The following is a 23387-nucleotide window of genomic DNA, read 5'->3' as shown; positions in this document are numbered from 1 at the left end:
CCCAGCCCCTCCCTCCTGCCCCCTGCATTGTCCCGGGAGGCACTGGGTGGGCGGGACTTGCCCTTAGGTCCACAGATCAGCAACTGGTCTCCCAGCCAGGCTGGGCTGTCCTTGGAGCAGGCAGCAGGACAAGGCTGTGGCCTTCACTTTCAGCCCTCCCCCTCCCCCTTGTCCCCAGAGCAGCCAGGCTCCACTCGAGGCCAAAGACGGGCTGTGGTTCGAGAGGAAGGTCGTACCAGGCCCCTCCTGGTGTCCCACAGGACTCGGAGCTCAGAGAGGAGAGCCGGCCCCAGAGGTCCTGTGTCACCAGCCGGCATGGGGGTTCCTATTGGCCGAGTGACCTTGAGGAAACCACAGCATCTGAGTCTCTGCCTCCCAAACTGACCCTGGGTGGGCAGAGAGCCAGCCGACATGTGAGGACTGCCCAGCTCGCACCACTGGGCTCTCAGACACGACCCACAGCACCGGCGTACCCTCAGGATTCTAAATGCAGTCCCCTTGTTCCTTCCTTTTTAATTTTTGGTGGTACTGGGGACTGAACCCGGGTGCTCTACCCCAGCCACATCCCGGCCCTTTTTAGTTTTTGAGACAGGGTCTCACTAAGTTGTCCAGGCTGTTCTCAAACTTGTGAGCTTCCTGCTGCAGACTCCCGAGTCACTGGGGTTATAGACGTGGGTCACCACACGTGGCTGCGGTCCCTACCTTTGAGAGGCTTAGAATTGGAAGTGAAGATGGGACAAGAAGTTGGGACAACCCAGAGGCTCCTACAAGGAGCCTAGTGGCCAGTGAGGACTTGAGTGAAAGAGAAATCTGGCCTAGGCCCGAGGGCCTCCCAACCTGCATGGGGAAGGGCAGGACCCCCACCCACCCCACCTCCATCCCCTGGCCTGGCCACCAGCTGTCCCCAAACTTAGGGTACATCCTGAAGTGCTGTGGGGAGCCCGAGCCTAGGAGGAGAACACATGCAGGATCTGGGTCAGCCCTGGCCCTACGACCCGAGGGGGTCACATGTCTGGTCAGGTCCCTGTATCATGAGCTGAACCAGCACAAACCTTCAGAAAGCACAGCCCTCTCCGAACAGCAAAGGGCCAGAAACCAGCCTTCCCGTGCCAAGGAAGAAAGGGTGCAGGATCCTTGCTCAAAAATGTCACTGGGCCAGGCACGGTGGTGCACACCTGTCATCCCAGAGGCTCAGGAGGCCGAGGCAGGAGGATCGCCAGTTCAAAGCCAGCCTCAGCAACAGTGAGGCCCTAAGCAACTCAGTGAGACCTGTCTCTAAATAAAATACAAAATAGGGCTGGGGTATGGCTCAGTGGTCAATCCCTAGTACCCCTCCCCCCCAAAAAAAGTCATTGGGAATCTCGGTGCACAGTCTCTTCCCCGCCCCCTCTGGGGTTCCCACGATGGGAAGATCACCCTCTATTTCTTCCTCTGTCTTCAGGCTCCAACCCTGCCCCTGTGTCTCTCTTCTCCTTTCCAGCCCTCGTCTGTCTTGCTCCTGGCCTGACCCCTCACCCTCTCCTTCCTCCCTCCCCTCTCTCCCTCCCCACCCTGTCTCTGCAAGGCAGCCAGAGCTGAAGCCCAGCCCACCCCCACTCCCTCCTGCGGCTCCCTCCCCCATCCCTGTTCTGAGAGCCCCAGGCCTGCCAGGGGACCCTGTTAATAATTAAATGTTAATCTAAAAAGCAATTTGAGCTGCGGCTAGGCAGATCTGGTTAGAGATTACATTAGCATGGAGGAGGCCAGGGTAATTTTCTTTAACCCCTCTCCTGATCTCTCCAGCCAGAATCTTCAAGTCACACGGGCACTGCTGATTAAACCGCCACCGCGTAGGCTTGGCCGTGGATAAGGGGCCTGTGAAAAGTGATTATTTCCCACCACTATTTGGGCCGCAGCACCAGAAGGGGATTTTTACTCTCTTTTAAGGTCGGTGTGGGGGAGCACTGTGCCCTTCAACCCGAGGCCTCATCTCCCCACAAGTTACTGCTGCATCCAATCCTCCAAGGCAGGGCTCTAAGATGCAAATCTGCTCCAGGACAGAGAAGCCAGCCTGGACCTAGCTCTCTCAGCCTCACCGTGGCCTGGGTCTGGGCTGGGCACTAGAGCTAGAGGTGCTGGCGGCTCTGGGCCAGAGAGATGAGCAAACACTATGGTGACAATCCTGAATTCTGGCTGCAGCCTGGGTCCTCGGTGGGGCATCCCTGGGGGGCGAGGCTAGCTTACTGGCCATGGATTGTGCAATCCCTCCCCCTTAAGAATCCACCTGGGCTTCCTCGGAAGCCCAGGGTCCTCAGGGCTCCTAAGACCCATGTGCATGTGAGTGTGTTAGAACGGTGCCGGGGGCGGATTCCTCCTCATGTGGCCTCCTGACCCTTCCTCCACGGGCTCCCAAGGCTGACCCAGTGCCTGTGCTTTGTAGGTTCCAGAAACACAGCTCCTGACGGATAGGTGGGCTCAGGAAGGATGGGACACAGGGCTGGCTCTGGGGGGTGGGCGGGTGTCCCACAGCCCTTCAGCACCACGGCCAGCTCCCTGCCACCGTGCCAAGAAGGAGTGGGTCTGGGAGCACAGGGACCTCGCTCACCATGGGAACTAGCCTGGGACGTGATGGTGGCCTGACAAGCACCTACTGTGTGCCAGGTCCTGTGCACATGCTGGGCAGTCACAGATCCTGATGGGGTAAGAGCCGTCGGAAGGCGGGAAGGAGACAGGGGCCATGATGGGACCATCGGCCCAGTCCAGGGGTGTCAAGGTGGGGGACACCCCAGCTGCCTCACAAGGAGAGTGACAGCATCCAGTCCCGGGCTTTGGAGCCAGATCCCTGAGCCTTCTCCTCTGCCTAAACCCCACCTTTATCCCTGAACTCTGGTTTGGGGCACATCCCTCCATCATCTCTGAGCCTCAGTTTTTTTATCTGAAAAGGAGGCTGATTTCTGACCAGGAACTTGTACACACACAGTGCCAGGTCCTCGTGGCAAAGGGTAGCCATTTCGAGCATCACACGGGATCATTCTCAGCTGGTGAGCAGGAAGCGACGCAGGGGGAGGAGCAAAGATGACGGGAGCACCCCACGGGGAGCACACGAAGGATGGACGGAAAGGAGTGGGGAGGCCCCGAGACAGCTCGGGCTGCAGCAGGAGCCGCCCTCCAGGTGAGGGGCTGAAAGCACCTCATCCAGGTGGAGCCCCCCAACTCCAGAGACCCCCCAGCCCTCAGTGCTGGCTTAGGGCAGGGAGGGACTTGGTATAGGAATCAGGGTCTCATAGGAATGCTCGATAGCCCCTCCAGGGGGCAGTCGTGGCCACTGGACATTGGACACTGGAGTGGATGCGGGGACTCCTCATTCTCATAAGGAGCCTCTGGTTGCAGGTTCTAGTTGGCGGGGGAGGGGACCCAAATCTCAGCCTCCTACCCAGCTGTCACCTCCTAAGACACCCCTTTTCCGGAAGCCAGACCCCAAGGTGGGAAGCTTAGAGAGGCCTCCCCTCTCCTAGTCCTGGTCTCGGCCCTTGCGTGAAAAGTGGCAGCCAAGTCTCCATCGTCACCTTCCCCAAAAGGTGGAGGAAGCTGGGGATCAAAGCCAAATACCGTGCTGTGAGGCCACAATAGGGGCGGGCGGGGGGCTTGGCAGGAAGGGGCCCCCCATCCAGGTTTCTGGGAGGGCATGGACCTTTCTGGGGGAGCAGCATGTCAACAGAGACCAAAACAAAGGTGTAATCAGGTGAGACCAGGTGTAAGGGGTCCCCAAAGACGGAGCACCTTGTGCAGAGGGCAAAGGTGAGACAGAGGGGAGGGGCTCAGTGTCCCAGCCCCCCCCCCCCCCGGCCCTGCACCCACAGTTCAGGGTTAAACCAGGCAGCGGGGAAGGAGGCAGGCCGGTAGTAAGAGCGATAGTGAGCGCTGATCTTTATTTTTAGTGTTCCCCACGGGCTCCGCACTCTACAGACACCACCTCACTTAACCCCCGCTCCACCTGGAGAATGACAGCCCTGTGGTACCGGGAGGAGATGCAGGGCGGGAGCGGCCTCCAGGGCCACGGCAGGGGGCTGATGAAGGCAGGAAGGTCAGGGTTCAGACACCCAGAGCAGGGGAGACTGGGCCCCTGGGAGGAAAGGTCCAGCAGTGTCCGGAGGACAGGCAGCTGACAGTGGGACAGAGGCTGGGAAGGGCTAGCTCTGACTTGTAGCCCCAAGCCAAGGCCAACAGACGCTTCTGGGGCTGGGAGAAAGACCGATGCAGGCTTTGGACAGAGGCTCAAGGTCAGGGCCACGCCCTGGAGTGGTCTCCTCCAATTTTGTCTCTAAACCTCTGAGGGCCAAACACGCATCCCTCGAATACTGGCCAGTCTCCAGCCCTCGCCCTGGCTGTGAGCTGATGGGGGTGTCTCTGACCCCTTCATGTGTCACCCGGCCACAGAGCACGCGGTCTACAAAGTGCTGGGGTGCAGGGCCGACCGTCTGCCGCTGCCCACCGCGGGACCATTCATCTCCGGAGTCCCATTTTCCTTCTCCGTGCCTGTCTGTCTGTGTTTTTCTACAGCGCACAAGCACACTTGTGTTCTGGTTATCTTTAGGGACGTTTCAAAAGGGATTCAATCTCTGACCACCTGACAGGAGGCTGGTGCTCATGGTAAATTCCCTGATGTGACAGGGAACAGCTGCGGGGGAGGGGGAGGGGACAGTGGGAGGAGAGGGGACGTAAGTCCCAGAAACCCAGGAGCACCTGGAAGCGGAGATCTTCCCAGGAAGCAATGCTTTCTGCAATGGAACCTGCCGTCCAGGAGACCTGGGGCTCCTGGCCTCCACGCCCTTCCCCACCCTAGAGGGTCGTATGTGTCTTACATCCCTCTCCACTCAAAACTCCCTTCCTGGCATTTGTAACAATATCCTCGGAGGCCCCATGGGAACCCCGTCCCCACCCGCTACCTGCACTGTCCCCGTCCCCTTCCTAGTTCTGCTCAGCCACACTGGGTCTTCTGATCCTCTAATAGGACAACCTCAGTCCCACCCCAGGGCCTTTGCACTTACGTTTCTGTCTTGATGCCAGTGCTGGCCAAGGAAAATACACAGTAGAAGGAATGCCACACAGAAATTTTCTAGCAGAAAGTTAAATCTAATAATGTATCTTATTTAACTCAATAGATCCAAATTAGTACCCCCTCAAGATGTCATCGATATTCCCAGTTATCAGTGAGACATTCTGTGTTCTTCTTTTCATACTACATCTCTGGAATCCAGGGTGCACTGTATACCCACAGGGCACCTCAGTTCAGCCAGGCCTCCCTGCACATGCTCAGTAACCACCTGTGGCCAGTGCACAGCTGTGCTGTCCCCAACACTGCCCACTGCCCACCACCCTCTGTGCCAGCCCCATCTCCTCATTCACGCCTCATCTCAAACATCACCTCCTCCAAGAGGCCCTCCTTGACCACCCTGTGGACTGGCAGCCTCTGCCCAGACATTACTCCGTCACCATTGTGGCTCATTCACTGTCATTACCTTGATTATTTATTGATGAATGGCTGAGTATCTCTCCTCCACCAAAGCACAGACTGTGCTGTATCTGCAAGCGGGGCACACAGTAGGTGCTCAAGTGGGCAGGTGGTAGGGGCTGGGGTGACAGTGGAGGCAAAGCAGGCCTGGGGGGACCCTGTCTGCCTACCTCACCCCAAATCCCACTCTGGGCATTCAGAGGAGGAGGAGAGCGTGTGCACGTGCTCACACGTACTCACACATACTCACACGCACACACAGCTCCCCAGTCCACCCCCCGCTTCTGAAAAGTGGGCCAGAAGATGGGCCTCCTTTGAAAATCAGCCCAGCGCAGAAAAACGGCTGCGACAGCACAAAGCCAAGATTGGATCAGCGACGGCCCGACTGCCTGGTGACGGTTACAAATGACCTGATGTGGAAGAGACAGGCTCAGATGTGTGCACACAACGGCGGCTCCGCACCCACGGCCGGGCTGCTGGGCAGGTGGCTCCAAGTCCACTTCAGAACGTGCCCGAGCCCAGGAAAGATACGGGCTTGGCCACGCCAGCACATGGAGCCCGCCTGTCCAGGCTGGTCACTTACCCAGGGTAAGACCAGACACTGCCCAAATGCCCAGCACCTGGCAGAATGTCCCCAACATGAAGCAGAGCGTCCCCAACATGAAGCAGAGCTTGTCATTTCTGAGTACTACTTTCATAATGGAAGGAAGAAGAATCCTCTTTTCCACAGCCTCAGAAGGGTGGATCGGAGAGGGCCACCCCGCCGTGCCCAGCTCCACAGTCACTTTTGGAAGCGGCCCCTGTCCTACTCCCAGGGTGGGGGGCAACTCCCCTTCCTGGGCTCTCAGGCACCTGGCACTGAGCCTTACCTTGCTGTGACTGCCACCAAAGCCCTGTGTGAGCACACTGACTCCAGAGAGGCCTCACGGCTCACCCAGGGGACCGGCATGGAGGAAGCCGGGCCACGTGGCTCACCCAGCGGGTGCTCGATAAATCCCAGGGGGACAACAGAGGGAAGGGTTGGGAGCTTTTTTCCCCTGGCCCCTTGTGTGGCCCAGGGCTCACAGTTCTTCTGGTCACCTGGTCTGGCCCTTGGCCTCTCTCCACCACCACCATCACCACATACACACCCCCTGGGAACCCCAGGCCCTGCAGACCTGAGAGTGCTCACCGAGGTGGGCAGGGGGCTGGGCTGCCAGTGGTGGGCAAGAGCCTCCTCTTGGCCCTGGTTACCTGCCAGTGGGGCAGGGGGCAGGGGGCAGGAGGTGGTGCATACCCCAGCCCCTGGCTGTGTCACGGAGGCTCAGGGTCCAGAAACTTCTGGAAGAGGGAAAGGGCCTCCACTTCACGAGGCCTGGGCAGGGCCGCTGGGTGCCGTGCCTCAGCACACGGGGCACTAAGCCCATTATTTGTTTATCCAAGGCTCCTGTCCTCTTGGGGGAAGCAGGGGCTCAGGGAGGAGAGAAAAGGGATTTGTCCCTGGCTACCTCCTGGGGTCTGGATGGGAACCTGGGTCTCTGGAACTCTAGAGCCAGGACATGGCCATGCTGAGGGTGGGCTGGGTTCCAACTGGGCACTCAACCCACAGGACAGGGGTGGCCCCTCCTGGGGTGGGCATTGGGTCACCTCTGACCACTGCCCTGCCCTGAGTGGCTGCTGGCATGACTCTAGGCCAACTCAAGGCTGATGTCAAAGGGGCCACCCGGAGGCCACCACCACAATAGCATCCTGCTGGCCTTACTCTAGCCCCACGAGGGACTGTCCCCCGTGGTCCTTCCAGCCATGCCTCCCTCAGTGGCCAGGGTGGGGACTAAGGCCAGAACGGATTGTGCAGGGCGTGGTGCCTGCTCGTCACCGGCCTGGGTCACAGGTGACAGCACGGGGCTGAGAAAGCTGAAGGGGTTTGCCCAGAGTCACACAGAGCACGGGGCAGGGCTGCTGTGGACTCTCGAGCCCCAGGACCTAAGCCTCCCCCATCGCTGCAGTTTTCTCCAACCTCCAGGGACGAGGCCCCAGGTACGCTCAGGCGAGAGCAGGGAGATGGCTCCGAGGGGCACGTGCGCCAAACCCCACCGAGTCCCTGAGCATGCCAGGCTGGGGACAGAAGAGTCAGACACGTAGGGATGCACAGGCAGGAGCCCAGCACCCCCAACCCTGGGCCAGACGGAGCTTCACGGAGCCCTGAGGAGAGGGGCTGTCCCCAGGCCAGGAAAGGGGACAGCTGAGCCCCTCTGAAGAGTATTCCAGTGCCTGGTACGGAGCTGAAGGGCACCCAGCAGGGCACAGAGGGGAAGCCAGAGCCCAAAGCCACCTGGTAAGGGTGGGCTGGAGCGAGGAGGCGACCCTACATGAGGACCATGACCATAGGAGGGCCACCTGCAGGGCAGAAGTGGCCTCCTGGGTGATTGAGAGAGGGCCACAGGACGGAGGGGCCTCCAAGGCCAGGCTGTAGCTTTGGCACATCACCCATGGACCAGGAGCCACCCAGAAGGCACAGTTGTCACAGTACAGACTCGGGCGCTGGACCCTCTAGGCTGTGCCCCAGCCAGCTCTTCTCTTGGCGGGCCCACTAGCCTCTCTGGGCTTCAGTGTCTCCATCTGCATAGCAGGGCTCACGGTACACCTAACTCCAGCTCAGCGCGGAGGGACTCCAGCCTACACCCAAGTTTGTCAAGTAGAAAAAAGGCAGCGATTGAAGGGCAGGGCACGGGCTTCGTGCAGGGCCACTCGCCTCCCGCGCATGGGCCCTGGCTCCGTCCCCAACGCTGCAGGAAAAGAATCAGGAAACCGGTGGCCCCAGGTTCAGGGCCAATCTGGTCACTGGGCTGGCATGGTCCAGGTGGGTGCCAGGCCTGGGGACAGGATGGCGGTGGTGCCTCCCAGCCTGGCTGGGGCGCGCGCCAGCACCAGCGTGCGTGCGCGTCTGTGTGTGTTGCCGCGGCGGCTTCTATGCAAACATGTTAATTTGTTTTCATTTTGTGTTTTTTTTCCCTCGCAGGATAATTGGGTGAGTTTGAAGTCTTGGCGAGGCTGCTGATTATAGCTATTTGGGTGGTGCCCTCGCGGGCGCGGGCCCTGCCTCCTGCCTCGGGCTGGGAAGGCGCGGCTGGGGGTGTGAGGAGGGGCCCCGGGGATGCAAGTGGCTTCTGAGGGCTCTTTCTGGCCGGGGATGGGAAAGACGAGCCATCGGGGACCCCCGACGTGCCCCTCACCCAAGCACCACGGGAATCCCTGCCCACACACGTCTTTCTTTGCCCTGTTGCTGCATTAAAAACAAGAAAAAAGAAAAAAACCAACAAAACTAAAATCCTACTTCAAATTCTCATTGCGAGGTCTCTTGGGGAAGAAGACTGTCAGCTTTGAAAGCACTGAGGCAGTGACTCCCAGGGACAGGTGCACCTGCCTTGGCCTTGGCCTTGGGCTCTCAGGCTCAGGAGCTGCAGAAGCCCAGCGGGTACCTGGCTCTCTGAGGGTCCCTCCTCATCTGCAACCGGGCCCCAGGAGCCCCGAGAGACTGTGAAAGTGTCAGACCCCCTCTGGACACGTGGCCTGGTCACTGACCTGTTTCTCCCCCTAGGTGGGGGCCGGGGCTGCCCACATCTTTGCTGGGACTTTGTTGAAGGCCTACTGTGAGCCACGCTCTGCACAAAGACCTCGGTGTCTTAGTCTGTAGGAGCGACTACTGTACCTCACCCTCGGCCTGCGGAGTGTCTGGCCCCTGCTGGCACACAGTGGGCCCACAGCAGAGCAGGTGAGTGGCCGCCTGAAGCTCCTCTCAGAGCCAGTCCTCCAAACAAGAGGACCACACACAAGAGCAGGAAGTGGCCGAGAGAGGACAGGCTTCCTGGATGGTCCCCTGGGGCTGGGGGGCCACCTTACAGAGGGCTCGGGCTTCCCCGGTCACACGGGGTGGCAGCTGGCAGCACCCCCTCCCCCACGAAGAGCCACACAAAGGGGCCTCTATTCCTCTGTGTGCGTTTGTCCCAGCCAGCGGGCCACACCACCCTCTCCTCCTCTGCTGGCTGCCCAGCCTGGCCGGAGCCTACACAAAGGCCAGAGTGTCCTTGCCGGGCCAGGCTGGCCTCAGAGGACCCTGTCCACAGAGAGCCGAAAGCTCAGAAGGCAGAGCACAGATGTGTGGTGAGGCCTCATGCCCAGGTTAGCGAGGCAGGGAAGACTCCGGGTGCCAAGCCTAGGTGCGGCTCTGCCCCCAGCTCCACCTGGTAGCTGTGTACCCGTGGCTTGGTTTGGACCTCGGTTTCCTCATCTGTACAATGGGCACTGTGACAGCAACATGGCCAACCTTCTGGATTGTCAGGGGGTTCAGAGAGGTGACGAGGGGCTTGGTGTGAAATTTGGAAAGGGATGGTGGGCAGGAAGCCCTGGGGACTGACCAGCCATGTCCTCAGCATCTCCTTCCTCAGTCCCACCCCAGAAGGCTGTGGGCCCAGCCTCCTGGGAAGGGAGACAGTGCCCCTTTCTAGATCCCTCTATCCCCACCCTCCACCCCGGCCAGGTCCATGTCTGTTGGTGCTGACCCTGAGGCTCTGAGGTCACTTCTGCCCCAGGCCATCTCCAGGCAGTGGGACGACAGGGGCTACTGTTTATTAAACACCTACTGTGTGCTGGGACTAAACCCACGGCTACCCTGAGAGGATGAGGCAGGGTGGTACAATGGTTACGGACTCGCACTCCCTGTAGCTCAGAGGGACGGTTCGCCCTCAAAGGGTTTAGGCAGCAACCATGTAAGACAACATAGACAACTTGGTGATGCTCCCAGGCCCCCGCTGGCTTGAAATCCTGACCCCCGGGCTGTCCCCCCACTGCACAGGGGAAAACCAAAGCCCTGTTGGTAGGTGCCTGATGTGACGGGGCAGCAACAAACCCCGAGTGATCATCCTAGGGGACTCGCAGCCAGGCCTGGTGGACCCGCTATTCTATGTGAAGAGCTTACCGACTCTTTCCAGCAGGGGTTTTAATTTCCAGATGTCCTAGGCTCTAGGGGCCACACAGCCTGCAGAGCGTGCGGTAAGAGGCCCAGGCCCCCCCCAACTCACCTCCCTGGCTGACCCCAGGAGTCCCCGTCCTGCCACACAAAGTCCCCCTCCCTCCCTCCCACCTGCTCTGGGCGGCCAAGTGCACAGCGGAACACCAAGTCATTAGGCCTGCGCGCACCATCCGGGCGCCCGGGAACACTGTGGAGTTTCCCTTTTATGTTTATAGCAATTGTATGAAAATGTGCAACATGGCGCGCACCAGCTGACAAATGAGACGAAACAGACAGGGTTCCGGGCCGGCTTTTTTCCGGGCCTGATTGGCATTAATTGTGAGCGTTTACAAAGCACAACTCGGAGCCTGACACTTGCTTCAAGCAAACGTTTCCTTCTAATAGTTTTAATGATTACAACAGGAGCTGGTGATCACCACCGGGCGGGGAACGGGCCTGGGCTCCTCCGGGGCCGGGGGACGGAGCCTGTGCCCCACTTTTCCTGCCACCTGCTGTGGATAGGCTGTACCCAGTGCCCAAGTGGGGAACAGGGACTCCTGCCCAGGGCCTGGCTGCCACACTCCCAAGCTGCCAGTTTATAAGGCTCATGGTGAAGCCCCCAGGCCCAGGCCCAGGCCCAGGGGAGGGGGCAGGGAAAGGAGAGAGGCGGAGCAAGTCTGGCCTGGCTCTGTGGAGACAGGGTCTTCGTTTCCTCATTTGTACGACAGGGACAGGAAGGACCCCCACGAACCCTGGCTACTGTTTTCTTATTGTGTGACCTCGGCCGAGTCCCTCCCCAACTTTGAGCCTGACCCTCCTCACCTGTAATGTGCAGGGCAGGACCTGGTCAGCTGGAAGTCCCTTAGATCAGGCTTCCGGTCCCAGCTCTGGCTTCTCTTCAGCTGCATGACCTTGAGAGAGTCCCTTACTGTCCCCGAGCTTTGGTCTTCCTCGCGGGTAGAATGGAGTTCATGACCCCGCAGACTCCAGAGAGAATAGCAGGAGAATCCCTGAATCGCTGGCCAGCCAAGGCCCATGTCCCCTCCCTTGCTCATTCACTCCCTCAGGTGTTCCCACAGCCATCGAGCGTCCTCATCAGGGGCCTGGGGTGTCCCAGAGAACAAAGCAAGAACCCTCACTTACAAGGCCCCCAGCCTCATGGTGGGGGGAGAGGACAGATACAAACGCACCCCAAGGGCAGCAATCCATCAACTCTCACCCCTGATTGACGGAGAGAGAAACTGAGGCAGAGAGAGAGAAATAGTCTGAAGTCACCCGGCTGGCATGTGGCACTGCGGGGGGGGGGGGGGGGTTAAACCCAGGCCATAGCCTCAGAGGGATGTCTGCCAAGACCAGCCCTCAGGCCCTGGGGGAAGTGCTGTCCGAGGGCCCCCCACGGATGGCCTTTCCATCCTGGGTGGGGCCATCTGCAGAGTCAGGCTGAACACCAGGATAAGAGGTGCCACTGAGAAGGAGGGAGTCAGAGGCTTGGGGAGCCCCATCCTCCTGGGGTTCTATTTCCTGTGCTAGAAATGGGAGGGGAAGTGCCCCCTCCAACCCCAGTCATTCATACATTTCCACCCAGTGTTGCTCCCCAGGCTGAGGCCACCAGAGGCCACAGGAAGAGCATCAGCCAGGTGGCTGGGAAAGGCTGAGCCCGGCCCGTGCCCAGGCCCAGAGAAGGTCTCACTTCTGGGAAGGCACTTGCTCTGTGCTCGGCTCCAGCCAGAAAAAAATATCCTGCCTTCTGGAAGCCCTCAGAAAAGGCTGCCATGTTTTTTTGGATTTAGTCTGAGAGTGAGATTGGGGGGGGGGGGAAGAGAGGGGCACTTTTCCCTCTTGCATATGGTGGCACAGATGGGCCCATGATCCATAAAAACTGTTTGCAATTAAACTCCCACTCTGCATGGCTGGATTTGTCAGTTATCTGAACCATGAGCTCCGCAGTGACAGAGGCGGCACAGGACAAGGCGGCGCAAGATTCCTCAGGACCAACCTGCTGGGGGGGGGGGGAGGCTGGGGTCCTGGCATGGTGGGGTGTGGCAGCAGCCGGGCCAGCTCCCCTCTCTGGGCATCCCTTGGCCTTCGCCCCAAGTCGGGTACAGCCAGGCAGTGAGGTGGGGCTTGGCAGGGCTTCCCTGCCCAGCGGGGACTTGGCCGGCGCGGGGTGCCCGGCTGTGGGGTAATGAGCGTGGAGAGAGTGCAGCTAATCACACTCAGGACCTGCCAGGGAACAGATCTGGGACCCAGGACAGGCAGGAGGGTGGGTAGGCAGCGCGCACCATGAAAGGGGCCCACCAGGCAGAGTGCCCTGGCAGGTTCCAGGTGGAAGAGCCAGAACCTCTGGCCCAGTTGGCAGAAGCGATTGAGGGCAGTACCAGGAAGGGCGCCAAGGGCCAGAACTGGCTCCTCCCCCACCCCTAGAAAAGTCCACCCGGCCTCCTGCGTCTCTTAGAAGGCAGGTAGGGCCATCAGGGCAGGCACTAAGAATCTCTGAGTAGCTGAATCTCCCCAGCCAAACTGATGGCCTCCGCACGGGCAGCCTTCTCGCGGGGCTCCCAGAAAGTGGACGAGGGGCCGCACCCCCTGGGCTCAAAAATGCTCGCTGGCCACCCCAGCCGCTGCTGCCGTGGGAGGCTTGCTTGTTTGGGTTAACAAATGCATCATTTGGATTTGGGAAATCCTGAGATGGCTCATAATTGTTCCCCGATGAAAAGAAATAAGGCCCTCATGCCCCCTTCCCCTGCCCCCTCCAAGCTGGGAAAGAAAAGTCATAAAAATAGCTTGTTATCTCACCTATTGAGGCTCCGACTGGATGTTACTGCTAATTGGGTATAACATCCTTGTCTTGTTCTCGCAGAAGCTAAATCAAGAAAGCGCCACTGCTGCGAACTAATTATATCTCCAGCCTGCAGCCTGCCGCTTGTCTCTCCCTTTATTGAGTTAAAAAATGGTCACGAACCTTCATCTTTCATCCCCCCAAGTGCTGGGCCCACGCTGCCCGCCAGGCGTGGCTAGTGAGGCGTGGACAGCCCACAGGAAGGTCTGGAAGGGTCTCGGAGAGCAGCAGAGTGCTGAGAGGGGAGCTCCTGCCAGGGTACCTGCGTGTCGCTCACCACCAGGCCTGCTGCTCCACTGTCCCTGGAGAAAGGAACTCTGGTCTCTCCCTCCTGGCAGCTGAGCCCCTGGGGAGGCAGGTCAGGAGCATCTTAGTCAGGGGAGCATTCACTCTTTTAGAGCAGACACTTTTGGGGCGCCTACCTACTGCATTCCAGGTTAACACTCCCAGTAGGTCAGAGGCAGGTAGCCCCACGCACCCCACCCTGGGTTCAGAGATTCTCACAGATGGGACCGCATGGCTCCTCTGTTCAAACAGCAGCTGTGGCACCTTATGGTGAGTGGGCAAAGTCCAAATGCCAAGGACAGCTGTGGATCTTTCCAAAGTCCCCTCTCGTCACATCCTGGCCACGTCAGGCCACACGCTGGTCCCTCGACAGAAACACTTGATGCTCTGCCTCTTGGGCTCTTCCCTCCACCCAGGCCACCCTGCCCAGCTCTGTCTGCTAGAAGCCCACCAGCCCTCAGTGTGTCACAAGGACCGACACCTTGTCCAGGCTTGCCCTGTCCGCCTGCCACCCCCAGGCTGGGGACTTTGAGACAAGTTTGAAGGCCAGTTCAGCCGCTCCGTGGGTTCACAAACCTACTCTGCTTAACCGTGCTGAGCCTCGGTTTCCTCATCTCTCCAGGGGCTAGAGGTGCCGAGAGGCTCTGTCCACTGGGGAGTCAGAGGGCGCCCACCAAGGACCTCTCTCTCAGGAGCAGCTCAATGAATGCTAATTGCAAATAAGTTCCAGACTATAGATGTTTGAAATCTGCACATGGACAGACCTGAGTCAGAACTGGAAAATGGTAATTGACTCTCATACTTCAATGGTTTTCGTGGCTGAAGAACCCCTCATATCCTTAGAGAAGCTCCCCCAGATTCCCTTGCTATGATTACTCTGGTCCTCCAAACCACATGAAGGTCGCAGAGGGACCCGGGAGCGCATCAAGGCCAGGCAGGCGACCGGTTTCAGCTCATAGGCCCTGCTGATTGATTGGTACTGCCTGCCCAGAGCCCTGGAGAGAACCCAAGGTCAGGGGAGGAACTCAGCGAGGGAAGAGGGCAGCAATTGATTGGCAATGTCTGTCAAGGGCACAGCAGTATAAGGGAGGTCACGCCTGCCTGGACTTGCCATCAGCTGACATCTCTGGAAGGACATGGCTGAGGCTGGGGTCAGGTGGGGGTGACTTATTCAAAGGCATGCAGCTCACAAAGGAGACAGCTGGCCCCAAACAGGCTCCCTCTGTGCCTGCTCAAGGACCCTCCCAGAATAGTACCTCTCAAGTTCAGTGCCCTAAACTGGGTGCAGTGGCACACGCCTGTCATTCCAGCAGCTCGGGAGGCTGAGGCAGGAGGATGGCGAGTTCAAAGCCAGCCTAGCAAAAAGTGAGGCATTGAGCAACTCAGTGAGACCCTGTCTCTAAATAAAATACAAAATAGGGCTGGGGAGGGTCTCAGTGGCCGAGTGCCCCTGAGTTCAATCCCCAGTTACCTGCCTTCCCCCCCAAAAATGTTCAGTGCCCTCAGAGGAGGAAGAGAGGCCAAAGTCCTGAGGACAATGAAGGGGAGTGTGTTGACCTTGTCATGTGGCCCAGGACCTGGGTGGTAACTTCATCTTGCTGAGCCTCCATTTCTTCCTTTACACAATAGGAATAAACACACCCATCGCAGAGTGCTAGAGGATTAAATGAGAACAAAACGCCAGGGCAGGGAGTTCGGTGGCCCATGGTACATGTCAACAGTGTCCCATGATTCTCCTAATAGGCAAGTGTTTAAAGGGAGTCCCAAAGCCAGCCATTCCAAGTGCCTCCCCCTTCGGGGAGCCTGCATGATCACCCCAGGTAGTAGTAAGCTTCCACCTCCCAATTTCTAGCTTACTTTGAGAGTCCGGGGTCCCCAAGGGCAGGGACCACATCCCTGCTGGGTCCCTGCTCCTAGCCGCACACTGTGGACTCCTCTGTGGTGGATCCGCCCCCTCCACTCTGTCTGTAGCCTCTCCCTCGGTGCATGCCACCTTTCAAAGTAACTGGGGCTCTTGTTCATCTCTGTGTCCCCAGCACCTGGCAGGGAGCCTGGCACGGAGCAGCAAACCTCTGAATGAATGCACGCATAAAGAGCAGAAATAGCCATTCCTGGCTCCTGCCCACTTCCTCTCTGCACTGCCATGCCTCACACCCTCCCAGGTGGATCCTGGGCCCATCTGACAAACTGGGAGACTGAGGTCACACAGAGGTGGGAGCCCAAACTCAGGCCTTGGGAGGACCACATCTTCGGCCTCCTCCAGTGCCCAGTTCAGGCCTGGACATTGGAGGCAGGTGTCCCTGCCCTGGCAGTGAATCCCGGGGTAGACAGCTGGTAGCTGACCTCCTCCGCCTCTCTTCCTCCAAGGGAGGCCCTTCTCCCCATGGATTCTGGGTCATTAAGTTCTGTGTCATTAAGTCCCTGTCCAGGGGAGCCTGTTCACAGCCAGCTATGGCCTGGCCCCCTGACCTCCCAGGCCTTTGTCCCCTGTGCTTTCTGCACAATAGCAGGGGCTCCCAGGGCCCCAAACAGCTGCTGCAGCTGGAACAGTGACTTGCTGTGGGGCCAGGGGGATGGCCAGGGCCTGTGTCTGAGCCCATGTCACCCAGCTTGCTGTGCCCCTCCCTCCTCTCTGTCCCTCTCTGTCCCCAGAGCTCAAAGGAACTAGACACACAAGGTCTTCCCATCTAGAAAGCCATAAGGCAACTGCAGTCACCCTCTTCAACAAGCGAGGAAACCAGGGACCAGAGAGGTGAGGTAACTTGTCTGAGGACACACAGGCAGCAACAGTGTGGGAGCCCAGGTCTGAGAGCGTTCCAAGCCCCCTGCTGACTCTACAGCACCCAGCACCCAGGCATAGGGCAGCCCTTCCCCCAGCACACCTTATCGGCCTGGCCTCTGAGAGGTGTCCTCCTCCTCCTCTGGACCACATCCACTCCTGAGCTTGGCACTCAAGGCCCCCAGTACCTCCTGGCTTATCACCTTTTTTGACCTCTGCCCTTTGACAAGCCCCCCTGCCTTTCCTCATCCCTCCCATGGGGGCAAATCCACTCAGTCCTCAGAACCCAGAGTACCAGCCCCTCAGTGAGGAGCCCTCAACGGCCAGCTGCAGCCTGCCCTCCTCCCAGCCCTATGCCAGTTCTGCCCAGGGTCCCTGCTGGCTGCAGGGAGGCTGTGGGCCTTCAGAGCTTTGCCACCTGACCATGGCCAGCACCTGGGTACCCTGGCCAGGCTGGACAACAGGAAGCAGGAGAGAGGCTGGGGAGCTGGACCCCAGGGCTGCCCATGCCACCCCTTCCACCCTGACCTCATTCTGCTACTCCCTGGCTGTGTGATCTTGGGCAGTGACATGCCTACCCTGTGCCCATTTCCTCCCTAGTAAAACGGGGATACCAACACCCTGGAAGGTACCCGACCACTGCCCTCTACCAGGCACCATCACCATTATTCCCGTGTGTTCCCCAACTGAGAGAGCAGCCCACGGAGGTAGGTACCTATGGGTCAGGGCTGTGTCTTCTTGGCAGGTGGCTCCGTCCCCAGGCCTCCACTTCCCCATCTCTAAAATGGCACTAACTCCGCCCACAGGAATGCCAGTTCCCTTTCAGCCTCCTGACCTTTTGTTCGAGGCCCTCAGATGTCTCTGGCAACTGGGGAATCAATGGTCCAGGTGGAAGGAATCCATCCCCCCCCCCCCCCCCCCCCGCTTCTCAGCATCCCCCTCCCCCTCGGAACCCGTCTCCCCACCCCCAGCCCGGGCAGACTAAAATAGTCATTAGGCAGATTTCAAAAGATGTCAGTAGCTTATAATTATAGTCGACATCCTTCTGAGATAAAAGTGATTACCTTGGATGCAAATCACTTAGCAACCAATCAGGGCGGCGGGCGGCGCCCGCGGAGGTGACCGGCCGGCAGCGCCGCGCAGCCCTCCTCCCCGCCGCCCCGCACAGGCGGGGAAAGCGCACAATAGCTCTTGACACGCAAATGGGTTAACACAATAAAGGCGGCTCCGGCCGCTGCCGGGGGAGAGCCGCAATTCCCCGGCCCGCGGGAGGTAATAAAGCGGCCCTTTTGTGCGCGCCTCCTCGTTCTCACCCCCGCCCGGGCCCAGAGGAGTCGCCGCCTGATTGAATTACGGTTCATGAATATGAGCTGCTAGCTCGCCTCCTGGCTGCGAGGGAAGGGAGGCAGGGGAGCCTGGGGAGGCCCCGGCTGGGCCCCAGCCCCGCCAGAACTCAGATGGGAGCCACGTGTGCGCACCACGTGGGGGCCCCCGGGTGACTTGAGGTGCCCTGGTGCAGAGCAGGCCAGAAGGGAAGGTAGATGCTTGCCTTAGGCTGAAGCCTACCACCTTTCACTGGGAGAGTCATGCAAGGCCCTGTTCTGAGGATAAAGCTAAGAGGAGCCATGAGGCTGTGCATTTATGGAACGCTTACTGCATGCTATAGCCTGTACTAAGCCCTCAGTTGAATCCTCATCATAACCCTGGCAATGGGTGCTGTTAGCAGCTGCTGCTCACCGAAGAGGAAACGAACTCAGAGGCAATGCTACTCACCCAAGGTCACACAGTCAGTGAGTGCGGGGCAGGGTTCCTGGGAGCCACTGCTCACCAGGGAGCCTCAGGTTTCTCTACAAGGGGTGTAAGCAAACGGGCCTGGCCCAGTTCAGGTCCTGGTCCACAGCAACCTGGAGGCTCAGAGGAACGTGGAAGCGCTTATGCGGAATTAGCCAAGTGAGAAGGATTACTGGGGACAGGGATGGGAAGCCAACCTTGAGAGGAGATTGCCCAGAGGACTGAGGAGACCTCCCTTTCTGGCCCAAAAGGATGTCCAGGGTGACGGTCCCTGTGGAGGGAGCCTTCCCTGCTTAAACCTCCCCTGTGACCCGAGCTCCAGGTCACCCCTCCTGGCCACCCTGTCCCTACTGAGCTCAGCAGGCTCAGGGCCCACAGGCATCTCCGCTGCTCCCAGCCCCTCCCACTGACTGGAGCAGCCCTAGGGGTCCTTTTGGAGACTCATATGGCACCTGCTTCATGGGGCCCCTCCCACTCTTGTGCTAGGTCCTGTGTCCCTGCTGTCTGCATCCCTGCCTCCCCACCGGCTCCACCCACCAACAGGGTCCCTGGGATGGCTGAGGGTGGCCTCACCACCCAGGGCTGGAGAGGGCTCCATGGTTAGGGGGCAGGCGGCCTACAAGGCCCAGGGCAGAAGCTGCCATTCTGCCCAACACGGGCCTGCAGGTCAGGGGGAACCAGGATTGAAACCTGGGTTTTGGTGTGGACAAGGCATCCTGGTGGAGCCAGCCTCCCTCCATTACCAAGAGCTCCTAATTCTTGCACGGACCCCTTTCTGGCAAGCAGGGGAAGCTCCCCTGGACCCATGCAAGAGGGCAGGGAGGTCCTGGAGATCTGGAGCCAGGGCAATTCAGCGCCAAACCTCTGCAGCTACTTGGCTGAGCACCTGTAGACCATCCCTTTCTTGATTTGAGCCTTAGTTTCCTCATCTATCAAATGGGCCACAGCTCATAAGCTACTTCAAGGAGATCCTGGAGTAAAATGCCTGGCGCACAGGGAGACGCCGGAGAAGCCGGTACTCCCCACCCCGTTCCTCGTCTGGCACCGACTGCCAAGCCCAGGGAGCCAAGGGAAGGGAACAGAAGGAATTGCCCAATTCTGACAGCCCTTCCCTCCGCCTTGGCTGAGGAAGTGTAAATACTCGAGGAGGGCCTCCAACTGCCTGTTTGTGGATCTCTGGCGCACACTCTGAGTTTGTTTCTAAACTGGGAAGCGTCGAGAGGCAGTGCAAACAGCCCTTCTGCCCACATCTCCCCCAATCTGCTATTATTGCTCCTGTGTCCTCTGAAGCTTGTGTGTTTAACGACACCATTTCAGCTGGAAATACCATCTCCCTGCCAAGCCCCCAAAAGCAGTTCCGCCAGTATTTATTAGACCTGTTAATCTGGCTAGAGTCTGGTAGGAGAGCAGGGGAAATGCTCACTGCATGGAGACAGGGGCCTCGCTTCTAAGAATGGCCCCCCACATACACTTCTCGGCTCTCACCCCGCCCACACCGCTGAAGCCATGACACGGTTTTCAAAGCTTTTCCTAGAAATGTGGTCGCAGCAGTTGCACTCACAGCCGACGCTGGCAGTAACTGCTGGAAGGGACATGGGAGAATCTCAGAGCCCCCAGCAGGAAGCTGGCTGGGGGTTCTCCGGGTCTTTGCAAACTAAGGGCCAGTGACAGGGTGTGGAGGGGAAAACAGGGTGGGTGCCCTCTGCTCATCAAAACCGGCCCTGGCCGAGACAGATTCAAACCTTACCACTGACTTGTCCTCCGTTCACGTAATGAGCATCCATCACACTAGGCTTGTCAAAATCATCTTAAACACCAAAGGGAGCGTGGGACAGGCTGGGCCAAGCCCTTTCCCTTGGGGTTGGACATCAGGGGATCCCCTGGACTTGGAGCATGGCAGGCAGCGCTTCCTCTGCACCTTCCCTGGCTGGGAGCAGGCATTCACATTTTCCTGAGCGGAAGTGGCCTGTTGGAAGGCTGAGGGCCCGCATCTCTCTAGGGACCCCGGGAGCTTTAGCCTGCTGGCTAGGTATATGGTGGGGTTCAGGGAGGTCTCCTCTTCAGCATCTTGTTTGAAATCAGAAGTTACTCTATCTGGGAGTCCCAAACCCCCAGGCACTGCCAGTCTACATGGGCAAAGTTCTAAATACCTGTCCTTGGAGGGAGGAGCATCAGCAGGGACAGCTGGCACGGTCTCCCTCCCCCACCTCATGTGGTGGCTGGGGATTTAGGTCAGAAGACTGCAAGGGTGGGGGAGCCAGCCTTTACCTCTCCACTACTCAAAGGCATCTGGCCCTGCTTCCTCCAGCCTTGGGTCAAGGCAAGTCTCATTGCCATGACCACTCCAGTGACATCAGAGGCTGGGCAGTGACGTCTCCTCCCAGGGCCACAGAACACCAGGTGTCTCTGTAAGTTATTTATTGGAACACTTGCCAGAATGGGGGGAACCCTACTGTCCGTCCACAGAGGGCAAAATCTTCTATGTAGCCACCGTGGCCAGGACCTCATACCTCCCTTCTGACCCTCCCTTTTAAGATCTCAGACGATGCTGTGGAGACCCTCAATGCTGTCCCAACCTGGGTGCCCCCTCATTTCCTCCAAGACGCGGGAGTTCCCCTGGAATTTTCAGACATTGGAGCCACTACCTTTGTCTGTTAGCTTTATGGGTGGAGTGACCTTTCCTCTCTGGCATCTGCACTACCTTAGTCCCGGGGGACACGGGGGGACACCAGGGGACCCCAGCCTCCACTCAAGTCAGCTGACCAGTCCAAACAAGTTGTGGGTGGAAGGGAAAGGGACAGGCTAGGGGCACAGCGCCCCCAACAATATAGGTCCCCTTTAGGTCTAGTCGGGCTGCCCTGATACCAAGAGGTGCCCCCAGCTCTAGCCCGGAATCCCGCCCCTCGCAACTCACCGGATCAGCCAGGGGGTCGTAGGGCACCCGGTCTCAGCGACCTCTACGCTCCACTCGACAGGTTGCAGCCATGCAGAGGTGGCAGAGGCTGCCGGAGGAAGCCCCGCTCGGGAGCCGATGCTTCTCTCCGGGTGGGAAGGGACGCTGTCGGTGAGAGATATCCAGACCCCGGAGCGCGCCGTCCGAAGTCCGGGCTGGGAGGTTCTCTGCTCAGCGAGGGTCGCTTTCGCCCGGGACCCGGGCCGCGAGGGCGCTCAGGCTGCGCATCCTCGCCGGAGTCTGTGCTCGCCGCGTCCGGCGGGAGGCGCTGCGCCTCCCCTCGGGGCCCCGCTCACCTCTGCAGCTCGCCCCGCGCCGCTCCCAGGGCGCCCTCTCCGTCCGCGCAGGGAGCCGGGCGGCCGCGGCCCCTCTCGCCAGCCCCAGCTGCAGCCTGTCTTTGTTGCTTCCTCTCGCTCGCCCGCCCGCCCGCCGCTCGCAGTCCCCGGGTTCGCCGGGGGGTGGGGGTGGGGTCGTCTCCTCCCAGGAGTGCACGCACCTGCAGCGGCCCCGGTTCCTCGCCAGGCATGCACCGGCCCCCGCAGGTTGCAAAGAGCAGCGGCGAGAATGCACGGGCCCCTCCTCCTCCGGCTCCCGGCCCCGGGTGTGGGGGGAGGGGAAGCCGGCGAGCAGCGGTGGCGGGCGGCAGCGGGTGTCGGAGGCTCGGATGCAGCCTCAGGGGCCTCGGCGCCAAGGAATAGCAAGTCCAGGTGGCGCAGGGCGGAAGCGGAGACGGCCCGGGGGACTCTGCACCGAACGTGCGAGCTCGCGAACTGCAGCAGGGGCGGCGCGCGCCGGGTTCTCACGCGCCCATGGCCCGGGGCGCCGCGCGGGGGCTCCCGGGGCCGCAGCCTCGCGCCGCCTGGTGCGCGCGGGCGTCTCGCCTTGCTTCCAGGGCCCGGTGCCGCGCGCCGCGCCCCCCAGGCGGCGGGCCCGGCTCTCCGCCTACCCCGGCCGGCGCGCGCAGCCTCTCGGCGGAGGTGCCGGCCCCGCACTGCTGCCCGCTGCTCCGCTCTGGCCCGACTGACAGGCGCGAGCGCCGGCGGCCGCCGCAGCGTCTCGCCCCCGACCCGCCCCCAGCATCCCAGCCCAATCAGCGGGGGCCAAGAGGCGGTTACCACGGTGACGCGGCGCAGCGTCCTCCAGGGGGCGGGGCCGAGGGGCGCCACGCGCGCTTTTCGCGGCAAAATTCAAAGGCCGGCAGGGCGGCTCTCCAACCTCCTCCCCCAAGCTGGGACAAGGCGGGACCTACCTCTCGAGGACTGCAACTCCCGGCGTGCAGCGCGCTAACACCGGGTGGAGGGGACCCGGCTAGGGGCTCAGGGCATGCTGGTACTTGTAGTCCCTTTGTCAAGGAACCCGGCATGGAAAAACTAATTACCATTTATAGAGCTCATATTTGAGGCAAGACTCTACGCTAAGTACATTATCTGCATTGTTTAATTTAACCTTGGGAACAACCCTATGAGGAATGTGTTAAAAATAATCACAAAAAGTGTCAGGAGGGTAGCTCAATGGTACCGCATAGGTGGTCAAGGTCCTGCGTTCAATCCCCAGCACTGACACTAATACCAGTCAGTAACAGTAGCAGCTACCACACTTACATAGCACGATACATACTTATTCCTCACAATCGTCTGAGATAGGTACCACCACGCCCATTTTACAGATGAAAAAACTGATATGGTAGGCATTGTGATGATACTCCCAACTTACAGAAGAAACTAAGGTCATAAGATGCGAAGTGTCCTTCAATGTTTTTTTATCAAGGCACAATTTGGGCAGTGTTGGCTGCTCTCAAGCTGCATACGGGGCTCAAGCCATCCATTCTGCCTCAGCCCCTCGGGTGCCTGGGCTATGGATGTGTGCCATCACCTTGGCAGGGCCCTGGTATTCTCTTTCACTTGACAGACTAGGAAACCAAGGCACAGAGTCACGTCAACCTGAGGTCCAGATTTGGGTCTGTCAAACTCTGCAGTGGTTTTCACTTTCTAAGCGGCTGCGGAAGTCCTGACCTGGTCTGCCTGACAGCTACGCCTGGCCTGTATAAAACTGACTCCCACTTACAGATGAAGAAACTGAGTCCTGGGAGGGGCAGATCTATGGGTTGCTAAGTGTCCACCACACCAGCAAGTTGGGGGCAGGAGTGACGCCCAGCTTCCCCCAGAACCTGAGTGGGATTCAAGCCCTGCCCATTCTAGCTGTCAGCTTGGACCATTTATCTTCATGGCTCTGGGTCTCCGTTTCTTGTCTGCAAAATGGGGG

The 23387-nt window shown here is 59.5% G+C and overlaps 1 protein-coding gene across 1 annotated transcript in view; it reads right to left on the bottom strand.

Moving 5' to 3' along the window:
• FAM222A (family with sequence similarity 222 member A) overlaps window positions 1–22142 on the bottom strand; it is a 48527-nt gene extending 26385 nt beyond the window's left edge. Inside the window, exon 1 of the mRNA XM_081283100.1 lies at window positions 21087–22142. The gene's annotated coding sequence lies outside the window, so the exon portion shown is untranslated. The remainder of the gene's footprint in view (window positions 1–21086) is intronic.
• Window positions 22143–23387: the final 1245 nt, after the last annotated feature.

Source organism: Spermophilus citellus (genome assembly GCF_964194105.1).
Source record: "Spermophilus citellus genome assembly, chromosome: 3".
In the NCBI taxonomy this organism is placed as follows: Eukaryota; Metazoa; Chordata; class Mammalia; order Rodentia; family Sciuridae; genus Spermophilus; species Spermophilus citellus.
The sequence above is the reverse complement of the archived record's forward strand: the minus strand, read 5'-3'. Positions and strand labels throughout refer to the sequence as shown.